Here is a 19,191-nt window from a genome sequence, read left to right on the forward strand (position 1 = left end):
GATGCCGTGAGATAAAAATATTGGTTTAACTCCTTACTCCTTGACTCTATTAGTTAACAAATTTGAAAAATCCTTAACCTTAAAAATGATAATGTCTACCCATTCTAGAGTTTCATGGACATTTTAAATAGGAATTACATTTATTTAAAAACTCTGTCTTTTATAATACCTTTTGATTTAAATATGCGAGACTATGCACTTTTTATTATTTATTGTATAACTTTCTTGTCTCTGAGGTAGTTAAAAAACTCAGTAACTATAATCTATTATGTTATATTACAAATTTGATGTATAAATTAGAAATTTCAGTTTCTGGTGTAAAACATCCTTTTTAGAAAAAATCATTTCATATACTTCAAAAATGTATTCCCACAAACAAGTTGTATAACCTGAATAGATGAGTCCCTCTTAACTTCTGATTCCCTTAACAAGCCCAATAGCCAAGTCATTTCACATGATACTAGGAAGAAGAGATGGGAAACTGAGAGGTTGGGAAGAATCTGGCACCAGGTGATAGGGATACTCTTCTTTAAACTTATTAGTATTTGATTCAAAGAAATTAACATTGAATTTATTATGTATTTTAACACTGAACCAAGCAATAGTCGAACCAAGTAGAGTTCATAATTTCTTAAAGTAATATCACATTTTACAAATTTTTGTTTTTATTTTTGTTAATTTTAATATTTCAAGTAACAACTAGTATGTATACTTAAATTTTAAAGAAATATTTTTCATGCTGATTAATCCATATTAATTACTTTTTAATCAAATAAATTTTTCCAATATGTATTATTTTAGCCATTTACATAGCTAATATTGGCTGAGAAATATACTAATACTACATACATATTTATATGTTATAGTATTTGAAGTAAACCAAAATAACTGCTAAAATTATCCAATACATTGGAGATGCCGTTCTTTCATTCGGAAAGCATATACAAAAAAAAAATAGTACAATTTACTACTTTTCTATATACAAATTTGCTGCTTTTAATAAAGATAACATTTATTTGCTATTTATTTATTAGAATCTACAATTGCTTTACGTTTTTTAATGAGATATGAATTCAATACTGTTTGATAAAATGCTAACACTAATTGAGGATTTGATCTCAATCATTTTAATAAGATTGTTGTATTTATTTCACCTTCCTCTTCTGTGGAGACAAATCACAAGTAGTATTTACATTCCAAGAACTCTTATAAACAATTTTATAGCAAAACACAATAAGCATGTTACAAATCATATATATATTTTTTTTTCATTTGTACTAATAAATAAAATATGTTAAACTGTTAAAAATAGCTACAATTCCCTTGTAAAATAGCTACAAATTGCTATGATATTTCCTTTTGCTGAAATCAGGTTAATATTAATGCTCGATTTGTTACCATCAAGATTGTTACTACCCCAGAATACAACCAAGTACCAGTTACTTTGCATTCAACCACTTTTTGGCATTGCCACACTTATACCTTGTTTTGTCAGCTGGGCACATAAGTCAGGATGTTACCTCAGATCGTTAATTATGTCTATATTCCAATTATTGAAATAATAAATATTGAGTTGGAAATGAGTGATCAGTATTTCTTGAATCTATTATAAAGAAAAAAAATTCAATAAGTAGAATCTATTGATCAACCCGAGGTCGCATTAATTGATGTTACAGCCTTGTTCATATATTAGATTTTTACTAATTTGTTTTTTATAATACAAATTTAGTATTGAGCTCTTGGATTATGTGTTTACTTCTTTTAGAATTTTATAATATTTTTAGTTACTGTGCTTTATTTTGAATAAATAGCCAAATTATACAAATTTCTTGGATTACATTTTCTGAAATGTTATTGAAACAATTCTATTACATCCCAACATGTGTATTTCTTCCTTAACATAAACAAAGCTGTGTTTTATTTTTACATGGCCATTTTATTTTTACATTGGCTTATGTGCCATTTATTTTACATTTAGAGTAAAGTATAGCATTTGTATACAAGGCTTTACTAAGTTGTTAATTATCTCTCCAATGTTTCATTTATTTTTTCTCCTCTCATTTATCAACTTTTTTTTGTAAGGTATGTATTACAGTATAGATAATTATAAAAAAAGCAAACCTTTAAAATAATAGAAAATTCAATATAAATCTAAAATTACGTCAATGCAAATGTGAAAAGAAATAAACAACTTTAAGGAAAACTGATTGCCGCAGAAACTCATACTGCTACATTTCTTTGCTTCTTCGAAGCAGGTGCATGCAGTAACCCTGTTTTTATAGTCATTCACAAATTTTTCCTTTTGAAATAAAACTGGCTTCTCTCAACCTGCTGCTGAGGATTCATACCATAATTTTCATTTGCTGATAATTCTAGTGTTGCGTGTGATGTTTTATTGGCATTGATTTATTGTCTTGCAACACTCTTGTGCCAAAATGCTAAGCATAGTTAGTTAGCTGGCTTACTTTTACAAGTAGGACCTTCTAAGACTTGTACCCTTGGTTCATGATGAACTATTAATCCCACTTACAATCAAAAGTGTATAAAAAAACTAAGTGGCCATCAGTTTGCCTTTCCTGCTGCTGAGTACAGAATTTTCATATTATCTATCCCACCTTTTATAACATAACTTATTTTTGTCACTTCTTTTGGCATCATTCTCTTCTCCCTTTCTGAAATTAGCAAATAAAAAACTTAAATCTTATAGGGTTTCTTTTTAACACTGATTAAAATATATTTATAATAAACCAAATTCAGACTTCTGTCATTTGCACCAATTTTTATAACAGAGTTACCCACTAATTATTATTACGATTGTTTTAAAAAGGAATTTACAAAAAAAAGGAAAAGACTGCTGATAATATATTTTTTTAAAAGCTTGGTATCTTTTACTTTTTTATAACTTTTAATCATTTGCAAATATATTATTTATTTGTCAACTATATAAGAAAAATGAAAAATGTTTGTTTAAAATATTGCAGTAAAAAATGTTTGTGGGGAATTCTTTTTTGTTTTTTCGATTAGATACAATAAATATATTGCTTTTCAATAGGTCTTCAACAAAGGTATGTCGTTGTATCAGATGTCACAAGTAAGTTTTCTGTTGTTTTGGTTTGATGTTTTACTATTTCTTATGGATTGACTTTTAAAACACCAACATAAGACGGGTAATAAAAAAAATTCTTTAATATTAAAAAATTATAAATATGTTAAAAGATAATTGTAGTAAAATTGCTTGTTCTGAGGAGATATGTATGGCAACATGTGTGATAAATTGGTTTTTCTTCTGTTTTGATACCAAAAATTGCCAATTAATAACTAATATTTTATTTTTCCATGAAATAAGAGAAACTGATTTTAATGCATATTTACAAACCTTGCACAAAAATTTGTTTGATATTAACATTTGTAGTTTGATTATTAGTAGCAGCAGCTTTCTAAAATTCAATATTATTTTTACAGCTTTTTATTGGCTAATTTAAATTTACAGACCTGATAACTTGTGTACATCTTCAGGTTCATTACAGCAAGCTGATTTTTTCGTTCTTTCTATAAGTGAAAAGTCTCTACCTCAGTGCCTGAAATTTTGATCACTTTATAAAAATTTATGAACGCTTTCTTTAAAATTATCATTTGCAATAAGAAAGCATGTATAAATCCATCATTCAATTTGCATATTAAGCGACTCAGTTTGCTTCATAAGCTAAGTTTTTCCTTTCATCTCTTCAAATTTTTTCAATATATTTAATAGGAAAAAGCTACTTCATTTTTTCATCAGCCAAATTGATCCATAGATTATAGTCACTCAATTGCCATCAGTAAAGCATAGCAAGATGAAAATCAGTTGATACACAACTTGCATTAGGTTTCCCACAAAGAAACAGAGAAACTTTCAGGACATATTCTACTTGTGAAAATAATAAAAAAAGTCCATATAATAAAAATAGGTCTGGAAACACTTTGTTTTCAAGTTACAGTTGAAAAGAGATAAGGCTAGCCTGGATTTCAGCTCTTCTAATAAAAAGAAGCCCTATTGTAATTTTTGGGACCTAAATAAAGGAGTAAAGTTGGTGGTTTCTTATGTAATTTGAGCTGAGAAATAGGATAAAACATGTCCCAGAACTGTATTTCCTGTAGTCTTCAAGTATCCGATGTAAAACACAAAATTTGGTGTTAATAAACAAGTTTTTTTTTTTACATTTTTAGTACATTAGCTTTGTTAAATGACTAATGAATGTGGAAGATTTAGTAACAAAACTTGTAGAAAATTTAATTCTGAGAAAATTAATCTAAATACACCCAATAAAAACTTTAAATAAATTGAATTATTCTTTACCTAATAAACATTATTTTTACTAAAAATAATTTTAGAAGATATATAAAATGTATAAAATAATATTTTAGCTGTGTATATTCAGTTTTTACACAGAAAAAGCTAAATTGATATATATGTTACTTTAGAAATATTTAAAAAGATTTTATTATATTGATGACAATATAGCAGTTGGTCAACAATGAAAATTATGTACTGGTCTGAATCTGTTGCCATAAATTATCATATAGGTAAAGGAAGTGTAGTGTTATCATATCATAGTGTAAAAATGCATTTTAATTTTGTAATGAGGAGTATACAATATAATTTTTGTAATGAAAATTCTGAAGCTGCTTGATATGAATATCAGGAGAGAGTCCTGGAAGGCATGAAAACTTTTTCTTTGGTGTATCAGCATACATGAAGGAAAGAGTTTCCAACATGTTCGTTTTCTGTTGAGCACCAAGTAAATCATCATGTTAATAATGAACATCTGTGATTCAGTGTAGCCCAGGCACTTGTACAAGGCAAATTTCATGTAGATCTGGTTTGACAAAAAATAAAGTGGTGCATCCTACAGAAAGAAAATCTTTTTCTTTTCCACCTACAGAAGGTTCAAAATTTATGGCCAACAGATTACCCCAGTGGTTAAACTTGTGTAATTGGCTTCTAAACAATGCTGAGAAGGTAAATTCAATTTTAGTTACTGTTGAAGCAACTTTTACGAGAAACTGAGTTCTAAAAATGTCATTTTTGGAGCAGTCCATATGGAAAATCCACATGGTACTATGTAAACTAGTTTCCAACATAGATTTCACATTAATGTGTGGTGTGCATTATTTATGACAAAATTCTGGGACCATTTGTTTTCAATGAAAACCTTACGGGAGATGCATACATTCATTTCTTGAAAATAATTTGCTGGCTTTTTTGGAGGATGTACATGTACGAACTAAATTGCAAATGATTTTTCAGCATGATGTTGCAATGCCACAATTTTCTGTAGTAGCTAGAAATCACTTGACTGCTAATTTCTTATACTGGATTGGACGTGGTGGACCAATCAATTGACCACCATGATCACCTGTCTTAATGTCACTAGATTACTTAATTTTGGGTCATATAAAAACGATAGTACATCAACTAAAAGTCAATAATGAAGAAGAGTTACTCATTTACAAAATCCTATTGAATCTATATGAAATGAACCTGAGATGATAAGGAAAGCCACATTGGAAACATTTTGCGTCGGGCAGTGCTGTGTACATTGTGAAGGAGGGAATTTCAAACAATTATTGTAACTGAGGTTTGTTTTTTTGTTACCATTAATTATTTCATGTAATGATATATTAAGAATAATGTTTCTTAGGTACAGAAAGAATAAGGTTTTTCATCTGTGCTTCAATAAAAAAACTGATGATATTTAAAAGTTTTTATTGGCTGTATTTACATTAATTTTCTCAGAATTAAATTCGCTACAGGTTTTGTTACTAAATCTTTGCTTTTTTATTCATTTAACAAAACTGTTATACTACAAACCTAAAAAACTTGATTTACATCATATATCTAAAAACTACTGGAGATACAGTTCTGGGACCTATTTTATCCTATTTCGTAGCTCAAATTACATAAGAAACCACCAACTAAATTTAAGTCCCAAAAATTACAGTAGGGCTTCTGTTTATTAGAAGAGATGAAATCCAAGTGAAATCTTTTGCTACCCGTTAGTTAAAAACAAACCATTTCCAGACCTATGTTTATATAAACTTTTTTCATTATTTTCACCAGTAGAACATGTCTAGAGAGTTTCTTCGTAGGACACTGTATAAATATTTAAGATCTTGTGATAAAACTTTATCCTTTTGCATTTTATTATTTCTTTGCTTTTTCATGTTCCAAATTAATTTGCTTAGCCAATTCTTTCTCAAATAGGTTAATTAATAGCATTTGCTGAAACATGACGTATTAATTCTAAGATTTCTGCATGATAAATTTGAGAGAATGGATTACTTTACTTAGAATTTATAAGACACTTTATATTGCAGGTACTTTTCATTAAATATATTATTTAGTCCATTCAAATTTAATTCAGGACTTAAATATTCTTTTTACTGATTTAACCATGAGAGTAATGATGTATGTCCTTAAGGTTAGATTGGATGTGCTCATTTATTTGTTCTAAAAAACTCTCTCGTCTATTTTGAGCTGATTACTAACACAAATAAATGTTTGATATTCACATAAAATACTCAAGTTTGTACACCATAATGACATTTGTTTTTCCATCAGAACCACTGTATTATACATTTGCCATCAGGACTAGTTCCTAATGACAATGTGATATTTTCTGTATCATAAGAGTAAAAGAAGATAGCCAACATCTTGTTAGCTATCTTCAACCAATTATGATCTTACCTAGCTGTCATCATGAGTGACAGCTTGAAGTTACGGATAGCTTCTTTGGTTATGGATATTATTAAAAAAAAAAAAACTAATTTCCCTAATATGTTGTCAAAAGTCTTCTTAATATTCTTATCACAAAAAACAATACATAACGGAATAATATAATTAGTAATAATCTATTAAGTTAACAATATTGTTAGAAAAACAAAATAGCCTGTTCATGTTGAAGTCTTTTATTTAAGTTAATGAAATTTTTTTTATTGTAAGAGAACAGACATGTTTTTGACAAAATAAGCATTAATCACTGTAGCAGGCATTAAATTTGAATTCTATATTTTGCTTATATAGGAAAAAATGTTGAAAAAGAATTTTGGTTTAAAAGACATGATGTAGCAATGTTTTTTCCAATATTAAAATTTATAACAAGCCATAATAAAAAAATATTCAAGAATAATGGAGAACAATGATTTTGTATTAGATTTTCTTATTAGAAAGTTCCAAAATTTTGTCATTGGAAATCACACATTCTACATAATGATGAGAGGATACATCAAAGAAAACTAATTTTATACCCATCATAAATTATTCAAATAGGCAAGATATGTTAATCTAAAAAAAATTGATAAATTGTGAAATATTATCAACATTGTGCTTCTTATATTGGATACTGCAGACATTCAAACAGAATGACTCTGTGAATTGTTACAGATTAATTTTTAATGAATATTTGGAAAAAAAAAAGTAATAATAAAGGTTATCAAATATTACATTCTGTAAGAGGTCCATCTTGCTGCTCGTCAACATAACTTCCATTTTTTAAAATACAGTCTATCTGAGCAGCTGCAGTTGAATAATTTTAATCCCATATTTATTAGACTTTATTTTGGATGAACTGATAAAAAATAAATCTCCCAGCAACTCTAGCATCTCATCAAATAACTATTCATTTGGTGAGCAGAATTTTTTACACTAATCTGAAATCATCACCTGTATGAGTCATTTTATCTCCTTTCCCCCATTAATGTTGTCTTTTATCCCATTGAACCTTGAATACCATAGAAATAACTGTACACAGTTAAACAGATTAAGAGTCCAGCACAGTCAGTGTACTATATATATTCAGCATTTAAATAAGAACCTTTAAAGATCCCACGTATCATTTCAATGGATCTAACTATCTCTCTCGTACCCATACCTTACTCAGTAAGGATAAGTTTTATTTGTTTTTCAACAATTTCTGAAATGGAAAAGTAAGCTCTAGTAAGAACCTGCTCACAACTTGACATGTCTTGCTAAATCTTTAATGTCAAGAAAATGTCTGTGTTTTTTGCTAATCAGTATAATTGTAACTCAGCATAACCCAGACTGCAACTTGAATTTTGCATGCATATTTCAGCAGCTTTAAGTTCTATAGTTAGTTACTACTGTAAATTCATTTTCAATTTCTTCTGAATCGCTTTTGTAACTATTACATTTTATATTGTCTTATCTATACTTTATGCAACTTCATACATAAATTTAAATTTAAAAAAATTACATTATTATACATAATTGTGTTTATATAAATAAATATTTAATATAGCCAATAATTATTTATGTCTAAAATAAAAAATCTTTTTGCATATATGTGAAGTAAAGTATAGCTTAATTCCATCCATTTTTTGGAATTAGGTGCCTCAAAAAGAAAACCCAACCCCTTACTACAATTTAATTGTTTTGCTAGTAATAGAATATAAGGTTGTATTAATTCCTTTGCAAAGTATTATTAGGCAGAAAAAAATTCAGATTCAGTGAGTGTTTTCTTTTAAACTTCATTATTTTAATTTTTTATTAAGATGTCTATAAATATAAACAAAGTAAAAACATTATTGAAGATTTTGCTTGTGGTCTGTCACTAAGAAAATTAGTGGAAAAATAAGAATGTGATAAAACTCAGATTCAAAGGCCATTACCCTTCATTAATGATTCATTTATGTTTAATCCACCACACCTATGTAACATTTATTCGTAACTATTTATGAAACATTTACTTCCTTCATTTCTTTGATGAAATGATAGGTTTCTAAGCCTATTAGTGCACATCAAATTTTTGTTCATTATTTTATTAAATTTAATGAAAATTTTTTATTTATTAAAATATAGCATTGTTTAATTATTATTACTATTTATTAGTGTACCTCACTGGTAAGTTCTTAAAATTTTCATTGTACAGGTAATGTGTGTGTGATTAATCTTAAGAATTCACTTAGAATCTAATTTATAAAAATTTCATTTTACTTTTTACTAAATAGTTATTCTACAAATAAATATTGTCATAAGCCTGCATAACTGAAAAAAAAAAATACCTAAACTAGGAAACTATCTAAAGCAGGCACTTTAGGGAAATAATAAATACATGATTAACTCTATGAATGAAGAAACATGGAATGCAAATATTTCTGATTGATTTCAAGAAGATCTTAGAGCGAGTTACAAAAGCATCTATTGGCACATTAAAAAGGATTAACGATGCTCCAAAAAACAAGACAATTCATATTTTTTTCAGTTCTCTCCACAAAAAATCTAATATGGCCAAAATAATAAACTGTACAAATGGTCTTGATTAAGCCACTATTAGATGGATAATTCTCAGTTTTACATCACTAAAACACGTGTTCCCACTTTTCAATTGCTGAAGGAAAAAAATTACTTTCAGTAAAAGACAACCTAACCAAAATCTTTGTGGTTTATTTGGCAAAAATTCTAACAAATAGTTCAGTTCTAGTAGAAGAGCTCAACATACTGTAAAAAGATTTCAGTTTCTTTAAGAAGATTGCTTAGTTCTCATACCAAGAAAACATGGATAAACAGCAATTACACTCACTGTAAAAGTTTTATCATATAAAGTGAAGCCTTTTAAAACTTAATGCAAGAATTGAAATGGATTTCATGATTTAGAAATTAAGCTCAACTCTGGTGATTATCATAATGAAAATGTTAAAAAATTTACTTAAGTGGCTATAAGATAATTAATATCTAATTTGGCAGAGATGATAAATTGGTGATAGACAACACACCTTTTACAATCTTCAGATAAATAAATCATAACTTCATCCTTCAAAAATATAAATATCTAAAACTGGTTAAAAATCACAACATTCCGTTCAGATAAAATGCTAAATATTGAACTAATAAAAAAACTCCAGTATGTTCACAACCCAAAAAGTTTATAACAAAGTTTAATAATAATATTATCAAATTTAGTCTCTTGGGTTCATAAAGAATAATATCCTTCAACATTATAATTATTGAAATAAAATTAATAGATTAAATTTGGAATTAAAAATAAGTATTTATATTTGTCTCTATTTCAGTGATACAAAATGATTATTCCTAGTTGGAGGAAGGATATTAAATTTAAACACCAATTCTACTAATATAAAATTAACAATGGCTAACTGCATAGTAGGGAATTTTATAGAAATATAATTACTTTATAGTTTATAAAAATTAAATATTTCACAAAAATGCTGGGGTTGCTGCTATTTTTTAATAGGAGACAGTTTTTTCTGGAATTTTTTAAAATAAAAATTGTCTTGTAAAATTTTAAACAAAAAATATTTTTTAATTTTTCAGTTATTCTGCTAACTGCAAAGAGTAAGGTAATATAAGAACACTAGCTGCCATTGTAATTATGTTAACATTCCATTTTTTTCTTACAAATAAGATGAAAGAAAAAATTAAATATTTTTTTTAATTTTTACAAGTTTTTAGAAAAAATCAAATTATTCATGAAATGAAAAAAGTTTAGTTATTTTAAACTTAATAGCGAATTTTTAATTTCAAAGAATTTACTTTTTTAGTGTTTTTAAAGAATATTTAGTTACTGAATTCAATTTATTTTTGTTAATATCATGATTATTTTGACTAAATTTTATATATATATATTAATTTAATACACTTGATTTGTATACATTTTTAATTACTACACAGCCTTATTTCAAACTTTAGCCAAGTTTGATTAAAGAAAATAGATCAACAGTCCATAATAAACCATAAGACAGTTTTATGAACAAAATTCAAATAGATAGAAGTTACTTTCATGTGGCATAAAAGCTTGTTATATTGCCAGCCTCCTTGGTGCAAGTGGTAGCATCTCTTCCTTTTATCTGGAAGTTCCAGGTTTGAATTCGTCAGGCATGGCATTTTCACATTACAAAAATTGTCATTTCATCTCATCATTTGAAGCAATACCTAACTGAGGCTAAAAAAAGTTGTTATTAAAAGAAAAATGAGTACAGAGTGGAACAATCCAGCCTCAGTTAATATTACAAATTATTCACAACACAGCTGAAAGCGATAGTAAATGACATTTGTACAAAATTCAACTATGCAGTTTATGAGAGAGCAGAAGGTTACGGCTCTAATTACTGCTAAATAAATTCTTTGCTGCAGAATTTTATCAGGATGATGCAAGCAATATTGACATAGTTTTCATAATCTTAGCTGTAGGAACCAGGTTGTAGAATATGTAACATAGATTAAAGACCTGGAGTAAATGGTAATATAATTTCAGCCCAGCATATAGCATATCTGAACAACATTCCATTGAAGAAGTATGCTTCAGTAACAGAATTATTTTTCCAAAACAAAAAACTTAGTATATGATCAGATTCTGTAAGTATATCATCAAACCCAGAAGGTTTATAACCATTAAATATATGAGAAATACAGCACTTAAAATTGGCCATTGAGATTGAAGATATGTTCTATTCCAATAATAAAGCAATTACATTTACAGAGGGAATCAAATTGAGAATATGTAAATGATTTTTTGTTCATAAATAAATAAGAATTACAAGATTAGAAAACAAAGTAAATTTATCATAAGAAATTTTCTAATGTGCAGTTGTACTTAAAATTCCATGACCATAATAATTTTGGTTCATATTAGGATATCCTGTAAACTGAATATTACATTTAAGTTATTTTTAAACTTATCAAATTCTAAACCCTCAAAACGTTACCTGAAGAATTATGTTAGTTAGATCCAAAATGCAAACAATTTAGTAACTAGTTATTCTTTCAACAACAGATCTCACTTTGTTTTTACTGTATTAACAAATTGGCATGTATAATAAAATTGAATTAATAATGTGAAAATTAGAATAAACCGTAAAACAAAATTGTCAGGAGACACTGGAATTACTGAAAGCACTTCCTCTATATCCCATTTCCTTAAGTTTGCTGAAAAATCAGAATAAAATTCATTATTTAAAAGTGTATTAATGATGCAGTAGTTGTAGAAGAATCTTAAGAGATAAGTGTGAATTATCACAGGTACTTGAAATCGTAAATGTCTTCAAGAATGTAAAGGAACCACATATTCTTTACATCAGTATTAAAAACTAATATCGTGAAGGATAATTTTTGATACAGTACAAAATTATCATTTTCATATACTCAGGTTTCAAACTTATGTGATGAATTAATCATAAAAAAAAAAAATGTAATATATGATTAAACAATATGTTAAATTATTTAGCATGCTCATTAACTTTTGTAATGAGTGTGCAGAAAAAAGATCATGTTTAAGCTGGCATCTTTTTAGGATTTACATTTTTAATCATTTTTCTATACTTTTGTGATGAAATAAATTATGCTCATTTGATACTTACTGAATATTTCTTTGTTCTCTTTTCTCAGACTTTATTGTCCTTTATGATAAAGAATTTTTAACTTTCTGGGCATCTTCCAGAGCACATAATTATAATAATCAGAAAAAGATGTTCTCTGCTTTACATTATCATTTTTATCTGATTAAGAACTTTTAAATTACATTTCTACTAAAAATGCATTTATTAAACAGAATTTTAGATATGTGACTAAGTAAACAAGACACATCTTTTCTTGACTTTCATGAGCTACAGTGTTTAAGTATAGTTTTAGTTTTCCAAGGTTCATCTTGTTTAATTTTAAGTGCCACTAAGCTGGAAATGTTTCAACTATTTTGGTACTAATGGTATCATAACAAAAGTACAATCTGATCTCTCAAGGTAGCTTGATGATTTCTATTTAATGAAAAAGTAAAAACCTCTCTTTTACTACTAAGCAAAAAACGTTTTTAGTAGTTATTGTACCTGTAATTCTTCAATTCCCTTTCCTTTCATATTCTTTATAACTTTTATGATTGGCATCTCAAAAATATTTGTCAGTTTCTGATAATAATGGCAAAGCATACTTGAGTGTCACCACCAGAATATTGTATTTTATAAAATGAGAAGCCATTCTTGTTTAAAGTAATTTTTATTTGTAACAATTCACTAGCAAAAATTGTATGCTTCTCTACTTCTTATAGTAAGGTGCCACAGATCTCTATATAAAACAATTTGTAGACTTTATTAACGATACTAGTAAGTAAACTCATATAACAAACTCCCCATTGTTCAGTTAGCATTTAATTTGTTGGGTAGTTTATTTAATCTCTCTTGTTGAGTATTTCATTGTAAAATATCTGCTAGGAATGGTAAATATTTTTGCTAGAATTATTTTTCTGAAACATGATTAATAGTGTTTATTGAAGTAGTAATTGTTTTCTGTTACAAAACTGTTAATTTCAGTTTTTCAATGTGAAATTTCTTTTTAGTCTTGACATCCCTTACAATTTGACATAATGTTAACCTAGGCACACATTGGAATAGTGATGTTTCCTTGAGCATTCAACTGTATTACGAGTTTAAAAACACTTCACATTATGCTGCAAATATTAATTTTTTATTTGATCTTGTTGATTAGAGTCAACATACTGCATAAGTGTGATTTAACTTTCTTTGTATTTCAAATTTTAATTTAATGTTTAACATTTAATATCGTTATTATCCTATGTTTGTGAATGAATAAACTTCCTTAGCCAGTGTATATATTGTTAATTTTACCAGATATGTATTATTTGACCACAAATCTTGTGTCTATGATTTTATCTCTCTCCATGAACAATTTCTTTAGGTGTGCATTTCTTAATATACCTCTACACTTTTTCATAGATGTGTGTGACTGATTGCACTCTTTTTACTTTTAAAAACAATCTTTGGACGTCGCATTCCAAAACAAGGAACACTCATTTTCATTTTATTTATTCTAACATTGTTCTTTATCACAGATAAAAATTAATAAAGTTGAATTTTTGTTGTAACTTTGGTAGAATATTTTAGTTGTTACATTGTAAAAATAATGAACAATAAACCTTTTAAATCAACCTTCACTTTCAAACCAAATGACCTTGTAAGAACTGAAGTTAACAATGTGATGTCCTCAGTTTTTCAGTAATTAATACATAATGTAACCTTTCTTACCACAATTTCAAATTTCTGTCACATCCTACAAAATTCCTTGACAATATTATTGATGAATTTCATACCAATATGATCTTGTAAAATATTTTATGTACCAAATACCATGAATATGTCTAAAGGAACATATTTCTTTGACCAATTATGTTTTTAGATGTCATAGTTGTACAAATTTAGTGTTTAATGACAGTACTAAGTTCATACCACACATCAACCTCCCACTATTTTAAATCAGTTGAGAAAGAGGGACAGAAATGCATCAATATGATGCATATTCATTCTGACCATTAATATCTTCCACTGGAAGATATAAAAAAAATAATTAACAATAGATACTAAACAAAACAAAAATAAATGAGATAAAAAACTTAATAAACAAAAACTAGTACTTCTCTATGTGAAATTAAAAAAAAATTTAAACTGCTTAGTTGTGAACAGCCAAAAAAAGTTCACTTATAATATGTATAATTTAAACTGATCACCCCCTGGTTCCACAAGAGACATTTGATGTAAACTAGTCTGTTTTGAACTGTTTATGGAATTTACAAACAATAGTACAGACCAGGTATTTTAAATATCTAAATGCATAATTAAACACCATCACCCCCCGCAATTGAACATCTTCGAGCAAAAGGTATAAATGATTCTATATGAAAAAGTGTTAAATACTTGCCTATTAGATAAAAAAAAAAAAATATTGAAACTAGTTTTGTAGGCACAGAAAAAAATATTATTCTAAATAAAATTATTAATTTTAATCTTAATCCTTAGGTTATCATTATTCTAAGTTTATTAAAAAGATTAATGGGAATTCCTAATTTTAATGCTATAGTTTTTTTCTGGTTGGCAATGATTAATTAATTCTTCATTCATATGTTTGAATCTTCTGTATGCATGGAAGTATGAAAAATACTTCCATACTATGAAGTATCCATGTATGAAGTACTTCCGTACAATATTATTTATCTTTCTGAAATGGAAGGTATTTTTTGGAGCTTGATACAAAAGTTTAGCTTTTAAGTTTTATTTTAGAAATAGAATTATTGTATGAATCTTTAACCACAGCTTCCCCCAAATAAGGGGATGTATAAAAATTTGTTGCTCCATTTGTTTTGACTGTGGAGGTGAAGTTAAATTTTTTGTGGATGAAGTTTAATCACTTTTTTATAGTTTTTAAATTCTATATTATGTTATCTTCTTTTTTCTTTCTTCTTGTGATTTTACCTTTTTAGGTTTCTTTGCATTTTCTTTATTCTTTCTGTTGTTTCCAGTACGTTTTCATTCCATCCAAGAGATTTTGCTCTTCTGTAAATTTTCTGGATCTGTTCTTAGTTGTTCTTTTTCATTTTGTTTATGAACCTCAGTTGTTTTTCAGAAACTATTCTATCTATTATTATTTTTTCCAATTTTTATTTAGTTTTTTCTAGATCTTTGTTTACTTTCCAGTGCCAACCTATTTTATTATTCTATATTTGTAAAAGTTTCATAATTTTTTTGTAAGTTTATTGTCAATCATTCTGTAAATATGACCAAAAAAACATCATTCTTCTTTTTGCACTTCTGCTTCTAAAGCTTTTTCTTGGTAAATTTCTTTGTTAAATTTTATTCTATAAACTTTTATAATGTTCTTTTTGGTTCAAAAATCTTCCTTAAGATTCTTCTTTTAAAAGATTTTTTACATTAAATTTTCCTAAACACTTCCTTAAATGTAGGGCTTTGGCTTCTGGACAAATTATTGTTTTGTCGTTTCATAGTTTAAAAATTTCTAATTGTAGAATCCGCTATCAGTCTATAAGCTAATTTCATTTTACAAATCGTTAGGTACAGTTGGTGTTACAATTTTTTTATTTTCATAGAACATTTCTAAACCTATTTTTTTGCTGTTTTCTGCCAATAGATCTATTTTTAATTTTGCTTCTATTTGTAGCTACGTTAACTGTGTCATCTACTAAGGCTAAATTATTATTGGTCAGTCTCTTTTTTCACATTCCTAGATATACAGATTCTGAGATTTGATGTTTAACCAATTCTTTATTCAATTCTCTAATTACTTTTTCTAAGGCAATGTCGAATAGAATCAGGGAGATTCCATCACTCTGCCTTATGCCTGTTTTAATCTCATATGTTTCTGACAACTCTCTGCATAGTTTAATTTTAGATTTGGTGTTTAGTAATCTTTAATTACTGTTATACTTCTCCTATCTACTTCTGCTTCGTCCAAACTTTAAATAAAGATTCATGGTGTATGGAATCTTAGGCTTTTGTAAGGAACGGGTAAAAGTAATATTCCTCTGTAGTTGTTTGCAACATTTTACTTTTTTTTTTGTGAAGCAGGTGTATTTCATTCTTCCATTCCACTGGCATTTGTTCCATTAGCCAGATTTCTTCACAAGCAGATTTAATCATGCTTATTGACTTAGAGGAATTGATTTTTAAAATTTCTTTTGCTATATTATCTTCTCCAGAAGCTTTATTATTTTTTTATTGTTATATTATTCTTTGATTTTATTTTCATCCAGAGATAGTGAATTTTCTGTTATTTGTTTAGGTTTTTCAAAATTAAATAGTTCTTTGGGTTCTGAATAATTTAATAGTTTCTCAAAGTACTTTGCAAGGGTTTTAAGGTTTTCTTGGTTGTTTATTTGTAGTTTACCATTTTCATTTTTAAAGTATGTGTTGTATGGTTGGTAACCTTTAATTTTACTTTTAAAAGTTTGGTAAAAATTTCTTGTATTATTTTTTAAGTTGTTTTACCTGTTTTTTTTTAATTTTTTTTTTTTGTCCTAAGATTTTGGAGGTTAATTTCTGGGAGTTTTGGAAGTTTTATTTGATTTTCTTTATTTGAAGTTGCTCTCCACTTTTTCCATAGGGTATTTCTGTTTTCCAGAACTTTTTCATAATTTTCATTCCACCATGTGTGATTTTGCTTTTTAATTTTTCTGTTGTATTTGTTTTGTTATTTCATTCCAGTCTTTAGCGTTGAGTTTTTCAAACTTCAATAAGTTCCTTCTTTGTTTCATTGAATTTTAACTTCTAAATGTCGTATTTCGGGTTTTATAGCTTTTCTTTCACAAATAGGAAAGAATTTTCATTTTCTCTCCCTATTAAAGCGTTAAAATATCCCAGTATTATCTAAATGTGGTTTTCATTTAGTCTTGTACTTGTGTTTTCTAATTTGTTCCTAAACTTTTCCAAATTTTCTTTATTATCAATGTTGTCTCATGGTTAATTGGGGCATGACAGTTATGTCATAGTTTGTCATCATTTTTAATTTTCAGTTTAGAATGAAAAATCTATTATTAGGGGAGATGAAATTAAGTATGTTATATTTTTTACTTATTACGATGGCTGTTCCTAAAATTGGAGTACTTTTCTTTATTAAGTAGCTGGTTTTCCTGTTAGAATTAAAAAAATTCCCACATTCCAAAGGGTTTTTGACTGTGAATTGTGTTTCTTGTAAAACACAGATGTCAATTTTAAAATGATTTAAACATTTTTCTAGTTCTTTAAATTTTCCCATTTAATGTTCCAAAAAAATATTTTTGTTTTTTAATTTTAATTTTGAGGATTCCAAATGTCTCTGATTTGGCTTAAGAGATATATCCTGCTCCCAAAATCCAAGCATGTTGCAAAAGTAATTTTTCTTCTTAGAGATTAAAACTGCTTGGAGTAAGTCTGTTAGTTTTCCATATTCTTCATCTTTAGAAAGTTAAAATGTTTAACATTGAATACTGTTTGTAGAATTTATTCCATTGCAACTACAGAATGCAAATCTTTAGAGGTCTGTGTTCCAGTTCAGTTTATACAAAGTCTAAACCTATCCAACAACATCACATGAAGGCTAGATCATCTTTTTTCCATATGTAGAAAAACTTTTCTGATCCAGAGGACAGCTGTCCTTTCTTTTATTTATAAATTTTAAATTATATAAACTGCAACTGTCATTAGATACTAATAAAATACTACATTTTTTAAACTTTGGTGATGTTCAGGAACCAGTATTAAATATGGATGGCATTTGGCAGTAGGCATTATACCTTTTTATAACTTCAAATATTCAGTTATCTGTAAGATGCTATTCAATGTCTTATCTAGACCTGTTACTTTCTTATATGGAATGATAGTGATTATTTTATTTTATTATATCTTCAAAAGAAAAAATTGAAACAAATTCATAAGCAACTGTTACAAGAAAATGTTTAAATACCAAATAATCTGTTATTTTTCAAAGTGTATTTAAGCTATTAAAATTCATTTTAAACCTCAAGTTTGGTTCATAGATTTTTTAAATCCACTAGATACATAGAAAAATAATATTATACCCAGCATAACAACAATAAACCTATCAACATTATAAAAGCAGTTTTAAGAAAATTTTTTTTATTACTCACTCTTAATAAAATAAACACAGGATTTTATGGAAGAAATTGAATTCCCATTTAGGTTTTAACTAAAGGATTCACAGTATAAAAGTGAGAAAACATTGATCTAGTTCTGGATAATTCATCTGTTTGCCATAATGTACTTCCAGGATTGAGACAAAATAAACACAATTTCTTCCAGTGTTTACTAATTATAGCCATACTAATAGTTATTTATGCAGAAAATAAGATTTACTTAAGTACAACTTATATTTAGTTATGTGGAACAAAATAAGGTTTTAGTTATTCCTCTTTTTCCCACCTTAATGTGCCAAATTATATTAGGAATTTCATTATTTTAAATAATTAGAACTACAGTGGTTATGTCATTTTGTGTATTAACTTAGAAAAACTTTAAAGCAGAACTTGTAAATTTTCATGAAAATATCTAAATCACAAAAAACAACCTATATATGTGTAAGTAAATGCATTTTTATGGCATACAGTTTACAGAGTCTACTGAATGTGAATTACTTGTAGATTAATAAAAATCTGATAACATTGGGATATAACAGTAAATATATATAAAAAAAAAAAAGTTAATATATAGTATTTATCACTGCCAGTTACATTACCTGCAGTCGTATGTCTATAGACATGGATTCACTGTATAGATTCACGTTTCTTATATGTAATTATGTAAGCACTTGTATATATTTAAGGTTCTGCTGTATATTTTCTTATTTTGTTAAAATTTAGTGATTTAATAACCACATAACTAGGCACT

Source organism: Lycorma delicatula, chromosome 1, assembly GCF_047948215.1.
Source record: "Lycorma delicatula isolate Av1 chromosome 1, ASM4794821v1, whole genome shotgun sequence".
NCBI lineage: Eukaryota > Metazoa > Arthropoda > Insecta > Hemiptera > Fulgoridae > Lycorma > Lycorma delicatula.